This window comes from Cebidichthys violaceus, unplaced genomic scaffold, assembly GCF_023349555.1.
Source record: "Cebidichthys violaceus isolate CVI_PGR_0920_01 unplaced genomic scaffold, fCebVio1.0.p SCAF_21, whole genome shotgun sequence".
Classification (NCBI taxonomy): domain Eukaryota; kingdom Metazoa; phylum Chordata; class Actinopteri; order Perciformes; family Stichaeidae; genus Cebidichthys; species Cebidichthys violaceus.
Window position 1 is genome coordinate 10741309 of NW_027176384.1, and position 9336 is coordinate 10750644.

Here is a 9336-nt window from a genome sequence, read left to right on the forward strand (position 1 = left end):
GAAGATTAGAAATATGTGAAGGACACTGACACTACGAATGGCACGAACAAGGTTGGAGCTTCAAATTACTAAATTACAACTAAAATAATTCTATTTCAATCATTGTTTTTTTAACTTTTTTTCAACATACTATACTATGACTGCTTTCGACATATTATACTATGGCTGTTTTCGACATAATATACTATGACTGTGTTTTGACTTTATTCGACATCCTATACCATGACCGTTTTTCACTTTTTTTGACAGGCTATACTATAACTGTTTTCGACATAATATGCTATGACTGTTTTTCACTTTTTTCGACCGGCTATAATATAACTGTTTTCGACAGGCTATACTATGACTGTTTTACACATAATATACATTGACTGTTTTTTGACTATTTCGACATGCTATACTATGACCGTTTTTCACTTTTTTCGACAGGCTATACTATGACCGTTTTTCACTTTTTTCGACCGGCTATACTATAACTGTTTTCGACAGGCTATACTATGACTGTTTTACACATAATATACTTTGACTGTTTTTTGACTTTTTTCGACAGGCTATACTATGACTGTTTTCGACAGGCTATACTATGACTGTTTTTTGACTTTATTCGACATGCTATACTATGACCGTTTTTCACTGTTTTCGACATCCTATACTATGACTGTTTTCGACAGGCTATATATACTATGACTATTTTCGACATAATATGCTATGATTGTTTTTGACTTTTTTCGACATGCTATACTATGACTGTTTTCGACATAATATACTATGACTGTTTTTTGACTTTATTCGACATGCTATACTATGACCGGTTTTCACTTTTTTCGACATCCTATACTATGACCGTTTTTCACATTTTTCGACAGGCTATACTATGACCGGTTTTCACTTTTTTCGACATCCTATACTATGACCGTTTTTCACTTTTATCGACAGGCTATAATATAACTGTTTTCGACAGGCTATACTATGACTGTTTTACACATAATATACTTTGACAGTTTTTTGACTATTTCGACATGCTATACTATGACCGTTTTTCACTGTTTTCGACAGGCTATACTATGACTGTTTTCGACATAATATACTATGACTTTTTTTTGACTTTATTCGACATGCTATACTATGACCGTTTTTCACTGTTTTCGACATCCTATACTATGACTGTTTTCGACAGGCTATACTATGACTGTTTTCAACATAATATACTATAACTGTTTTTTGACTTATTTCGACATGCTATACTATGACCGTTTTTCACTGTTTTCGACAAGCTATACTATGACTGTTTTCGACAGGCTATACTATGACTGTTTTCGACATAATATACTATGACTGTTTTTTGACTTTATTCGACATGCTATACTAAGATCGTTTTTCACTTTTTTCGACATCCTATACTATGACTGTTTTCGACAGGCTATACTTTGACCGTTTTTCACTTTTTTCGACAAGCTATACTATGACCGTTTTTCACTTTTTTCGACCGGCTATACTATGACTGTTTTCAACAGGCTATACTATGACTGTTTTCAACATAATATACTATGTCTGTTTTTTGACTTTTTTCGACAGGCTATACTATAACTGTTTTCGACAGGCTATACTAAGATCGTTTTTCACTTTTTTCGACATCCTATACTATGACCGTTTTTCACTTTTTTCGACCGGCTATACTATGACTGTTTTCCACAGACTATACTATGACTGTTTTCAACATAATATACTATAACTATTTTTTGACTTATTTCGACATGCTATACTATGACCGTTTTTCACTTTTTTCGACAGGCTATACTATAACTGTTTTCGACAGGCTATACTATGACCGGTTTTCACTTTTTTCGACATGCTATACTATGACTGTTTTTCACTTTTTTCGACATGCTATACTATGACCGTTTTTCACTTTTTTCGACAAGCTATACTATGACTGTTTTCGACAGGCTATACTATGACTGTTTTCGACATAATATACTATGACTGTTTTTTGACTTTATTCGACATGCTATACTAAGATCGTTTTTCACTTTTTTCGACATCCTATACTATGACTGTTTTCAACAGGCTATACTATGACTGTTTTCAACATAATATACTATGACTGTTTTTTGACTTTTTTCGACATGCTATACTATGACCGTTTTTCACTTTTTTTCGACATGCTATACTATGGCCGTTTTTCACTTTTATCGACAGGCTATACTATGACTGTTTTCGACATAATATACTATGACTTTTTTTTGACTTTATTCGACATGCTATACTATGACTGTTTTTCACTGTTTTCGACAAGCTATACTATGACTGTTTTCGACAGGCTATACTATGACTGTTTTCGACATAATATACTATGACTGTTTTTTGACTTTATTCGACATGCTATACTAAGATCGTTTTTCACTTTTTTCGACATCCTATACTATGACTGTTTTCGACAGGCTATACTTTGACCGTTTTTCACTTTTTTCGACAAGCTATACTATGACCGTTTTTCACTTTTTTCGACCGGCTATACTATGACTGTTTTCAACAGGCTATACTATGACTGTTTTCAACATAATATACTATGTCTGTTTTTTGACTTTTTTCGACAGGCTATACTATAACTGTTTTCGACAGGCTATACTAAGATCGTTTTTCACTTTTTTCGACATCCTATACTATGACTGTTTTCGACATAATATACTATGACTGTTTTTTGACTTTATTCGACATGCTATACTATGACCGTTTTTCACTTTTTTCGACATCCTATACTATGACCGTTTTTCACTTTTTTCGACCGGCTATACTATGACTGTTTTCGACAGGCTATACTATGACTGTTTTCGACATAATATACTATAACTATTTTTTGACTTATTTCGACATGCTATACCATGACCGTTTTTCACTTTTTTCGACAGGCTATACTATAACTGTTTTCGACAGGCTATACTATGACCGGTTTTCACTTTTTTCGACATCCTATACTATGACTGTTTTCGACAGGCTACTATGACTGTTTTCGACATAATATTCTATGATTGTTTTTTACTTTTTTCGACATGCTATACCATGACCGTTTTTCACTTTTATCGACAGGCTATACTATAACTGTTTTCGACAGGCTATACTATGACTGTTTTACACATAATATACTTTGACTGTTTTTTGACTATTTCGACATGCTATACTATGACCGTTTTTCACTGTTTTCGACAGGCTATACTATGACTGTTTTCGACAGGCTATACTATGACTGTTTTCGACATAATATACTATGACCGTTTTTCACTTTTTTCGACATGCTATACTATGACCGTTTTTCACTTTTTTCGACAGGCTATACTATGACTGTTTTCGACATAATATACTATGACCGTTTTTCATTTTTTTCGACATCCTATACTATGACTGTTTTCGACAGGCTATACTATGACTGTTTTCGACATAATATACTATGACTGTTTTTTGACTTTTTCGACATGCTATACTATGACCGTTTTTCACTTTTTTCGACATGCTATACTATGACCGTTTTTCACTTTTTTCGACAGGCTATACGATGACTGTTTTCGACAGGCTATACTATGACTGTTTTCGTCATAATATACTATGACCGTTTTTCACTTTTTTCGACAAGCTATACTATGACTGTTTTCGACAGGCTATACTATGACTGTTTTCGACATAATATACTATGACTGTTTTTTGACTTTATTCGACATGCTATACTAAGATCGTTTTTCACTTTTTTCGACATCCTATACTATGACTGTTTTCAACAGGCTATACTATGACTGTTTTCAACATAATATACTATGACTGTTTTTTTACTTTTTTCGACAGGCTATACTATGACCGTTTTTCACTTTTTTTCGACATGCTATACTATGGCCGTTTTTCATTTTTATCGACAGGCTATACTATGACTGTTTTCGACAGGCTATACTATGACTGTTTTCGACATAATATACTATGACTGTTTTTTGACTTTATTCGACATGCTATACTATGACCGTTTTTCACTTTTTTCGACATCCTATACTATGACCGTTTTTCACTTTTTTCGACCGGCTATACTATGACTGTTTTCGACAGGCTATACTATGACTGTTTTCGACATAATATACTATAACTATTTTTTGACTTATTTCGACATGCTATACCATGACCGTTTTTCACTTTTTTCGACAGGCTATACTATAACTGTTTTCGACAGGCTATACCATGACCGTTTTTCACTTTTATCGACAGGCTATACTATAACTGTTTTCGACAGGCTATACTATGACTGTTTTACACATAATATACTTTGACTGTTTTTTGACTATTTCGACATGCTATACTATGACCGTTTTTCACTGTTTTCGACAGGCTATACTATGACTGTTTTCGACAGGCTATACTATGACTGTTTTCGACAGGCTATACTATGACTGTTTTCGACATAATATACTATGACCGTTTTTCACTTTTTTCGACAGGCTATACTATGACTGTTTTCGACAGGCTATACTAAGATCGTTTTTCACTTTTTTCAACATCCTATACTATGACTGTTTTCGACATAATATACTATGACTGTTTTTTGACTTTTTTTCGACATGCTATACTTTGACTGTTTTCGACAGGCTATACTAAGATCGTTTTTCACTTTTTTTGACATCCTATACTATGACTGTTTTCAACAGGCTATACTATGACTGTTTTCGACATAATATACTATGACTGTTTTTTGACTTTTTTCGACATGCTATACTATGACCGTTTTTCACTTTTTTCGACAGGTTATACTATGACTTTCTATGACTTTTTGTGGACACACTATAATATGATTTCTTATCCCATAGGTTGGATTGGAGAGAGCTCCAACAGAAGCAACAGCAGTGAGGGCTCTGGCTCGGTGCGTCTCCATGACATGTCTCAGGATGGACTCTACATTTCTCCGTTTTTGGCTGAGAGACAGCGTAGCCCTGCAACATGTATTGGTTCAAATAATAGCATTTACATCACTGAATACGGTCATTCTTCAGTATTAATGTATGTATTGTAATTTGTTATTGAATAAAAGCAATTCCAAAAAGTCGTGGTGTTTAATGCATGCAAGAAAAAATCAGAATCCAATATTTTGTTATATTCCTTTTTGTTCTGACAATATACTATGAGTTTATCACTTTTTTAATATACTTTAACTTTTTCTTTCACTTTTTTCGACAGGCGACTATGACTGTTTTCGACATCCTATACTATGACTGTTTTCAACAAAGCTATACTATGACTGTTTTCGACATAATATACTATGACCGTTTTTCATTTTTTTCGACAGGCTATACTATGACTGTTTTCGACAGGGTATACTGTAACTGTTTTCGGCAAGCTATACTATGACTGTTTTTTGACTTTTTTCGACATTAAATACTATGACCGTTTTTCACTTTTTTCGACTGGCTATACTATGACTGTTTTCAACATAATATACTATAACTGTTTTTTTACTTATTTCGACATGCTATACCATGACCGTTTTTCACTTTTTTTGACAGGCTATACTATAACTGTTTTCGACATAATATGCTATGACTGTTTTTCACTTTTTTCGACCGGCTATAATATAACTGTTTTCGACAGGCTATACTATGACTGTTTTACACATAATATACATTGACTGTTTTTTGACTATTTCGACATGCTATACTCTGACCGTTTTTCACTTTTTTCGACAGGCTATACTATGACCGTTTTTCACTTTTTTCGACCGGCTATACTATGACTGTTTTCCACAGGCTATACTATGACTGTTTTCAACATAATATACTATAACTATTTTTTGACTTATTTCGACATGCTATACCATGATCGTTTTTCACTTTTTTCGACAGGCTATACTATGACTGTTTTCGACATAATATACTATGACCGTTTTTCACTTTTTTCGACATGCTATACTATGACCGTTTTTCACTTTTTTCGACAGGCTATACTATGACTGTTTTCGACAGGCTATACTATGACTGTTTTCGACATAATATACTATGACTGTTTTTCGACTTTATTCGACATGCTATACTATGACTGTTTTTCACTTTTTTCGACAGGCTATACTATGACTGTTTTCGACAGGCTATACTATGACTGTTTTCGACATAATATACTATGACTGTTTTTTGACTTTATTCGACATGCTATACTATGACCGTTTTTCACTTTTTTCGACATCCTATACTATGACCGTTTTTCACTTTTTTTGACAGGCTATACTATGACTGTTTTTGACAGGCTATACTATGACTGTTTTCGACATAATATACTCTGACTGTTTTTTGACATTATTCAACATGCTATACTATGACCGTTTTTCACTGTTTTCGACAGGCTATACTATGACTGTTTTTGACAGGCTATACTAGGACTGTTTTCGACATAATATACTATGACCGTTTTTCACTTTTTTCGACATCCTATACTGTGACTGTTTTCGACAGGCTATACTATGACTGTTTTCAACATAATATACTATGACTGTTTTTTGACTTTTTTCGACATGCTATACTATGACCGTTTTTCACTTTTTTTCGACATGCTATACTATGGCCGTTTTTCACTTTTATCGACAGGCTATACTATGACTGTTTTCGACAGGCTATACTATGACTGTTTTACACATAATATACTTTGACTGTTTTTTGACTATTTCGACATGCTATACTATGACCGTTTTTCACTGTTTTCGACAGGCTATACTATGACTGTTTTCGACATAATATACTATGACTTTTTTTTTACTTTATTCGACATGCTATACTATGACCGTTTTTCACTGTTTTCGACATCCTATACTATGACTGTTTTCGACAGGCTATACTATGACTGTTTTCAACATAATATACTATAACTGTTTTTTGACTTATTTCGACATGCTATACTATGACCGTTTTTCACTGTTTTCGACAAGCTATACTATGACTGTTTTCGACAGGCTATACTATGACTGTTTTCGACATAATATACTATGACTGTTTTTTGACTTTATTCGACATGCTATACTAAGATAGTTTTTCACTTTTTTCGACATCCTATACTATGACTGTTTTCGACAGGCTATACTTTGACCGTTTTTCACTTTTTTCGACAAGCTATACTATGACCGTTTTTCACTTTTTTCGACCGGCTATACTATGACTGTTTTCAACAGGCTATACTATGACTGTTTTCAACATAATATACTATGTCTGTTTTTTGACTTTTTTCGACAGGCTATACTATAACTGTTTTCGACAGGCTATACTAAGATCGTTTTTCACTTTTTTCGACATCCTATACTATGACCGTTTTTCACTTTTTTCGACCGGCTATACTATGACTGTTTTCCACAGACTATACTATGACTGTTTTCAACATAATATACTATAACTATTTTTTGACTTATTTCGACAGGCTATACCATGACCGTTTTTCACTTTTTTCGACAGGCTATACTATAACTGTTTTCGACAGGCTATACTATGACCGGTTTTCACTTTTTTCGACATGCTATACTATGACGAAAACAGTCATAGTATAGCCTGTCTGTTTTTTGACTTTTTTCGACATGCTATACTATGACCGTTTTTCACTTTTTTCGACAGGCTATACTATAACTGTTTTCGACAGGCTATACTAAGATCGTTTTTCACTTTTTTCGACATCCTATACTATGACTGTTTTCGACATAATATACTATGACTGTTTTTTGACTTTATTCGACATGCTATATACTATGACCGTTTTTCACTTTTTTCGACATCCTATACTATGACCGTTTTTCACTTTTTTCGACAGGTTATACTATGACTTTCTATGACTTTTTGGGGACACACTATAATATGATTCCTTATCCCATAGGTTGGATTGGAGAGAGCTCCAACAGAAGCAACAGCAGTGAGGGCTCTGGCTCGGTGCGTCTCCATGACATGACTCAGGATGGACTCTACATTTCTCCGTTTTTGGCTGAGAGACAGCGTAGCGCTGCAACATGTATTGGTTCAAATAATAGCATTTACATCACTGAATACGGTCATTCTTCAGTATTAATGTATGTATTGTAATTTGTTATTGAATAAAAGCAATTCCAAAAAGTCGTGGTGTTTAATGCATGCAAGAAAAAATAAACTTAACATCAGAATCCAATATTTTGTGATATTCCTTTTTGTTCTGACAATATACGATGAGTTTATCACTTTTTTAATATACTTTAACTTTTTCTTTCACTTTTTTCGACAGGCGACTATGACTGTTTTCGACATCCTATACTATGACTGTTTTCGACAAAGCTATACTATGACTGTTTTCGACATAATATACTATGACCGTTTTTCATTTTTTTCGACAGGCTATACTATGACTGTTTTCGACAGGGTATACTGTAACTGTTTTCGGCAAGCTATACTATGACTGTTTTTTGACTTTTTTCGACATTAAATACTATGACCGTTTTTCACTTTTTTCGACTGGCTATACTATGACTGTTTTCAACATAATATACTATAACTGTTTTTTTACTTATTTCGACATGCTATACCATGACCGTTTTTCACTATTTTTGACAGGCTATACTATGACTGTTTTCAACATAATATACTATGACTGTTTTTTGACTTTTTTCGACATGCTATACTATGACCGTTTTTCACTTTTTTTCGACATGCTATACTATGGCCGTTTTTCACTTTTATCGACAGGCTATACTATGACTGTTTTCGACAGGCTATACTATGACTGTTTTACACATAATATACTTTGACTGTTTTTTGACTATTTCGACATGCTATACTATGACCGTTTTTCACTGTTTTCGACAGGCTATACTATGACTGTTTTCGACATAATATACTATGACTTTTTTTTGACTTTATTCGACATGCTATACTATGACCGTTTTTCACTGTTTTCGACATCCTATACTATGACTGTTTTCGACAGGCTATACTATGACTGTTTTCAACAAAGCTATACTATGACTGTTTTCGACATAATATATTATGACCGTTTTTCACTTTTTTCGACAGGCTATACAATGACTGTTTTCGACATAATATACTATGACTGTTTTTTGACTTTATTCGACATGCTATACTATGACCGTTTTTCACTTTTTTCGACATCCTATACTATGACCGTTTTTCACTTTTTTCGACAGGCTATACTATGACTGTTTTCCACAGGCTATACTATGACTGTTTTCAACATAATATACTATAACTATTTTTTGACTTATTTCGACATGCTATACCATGACCGTTTTTCACTTTTTTTGACAGGCTATACTATGACTGTTTTCGACATAATATACTATGACTGTTTTTTGACATT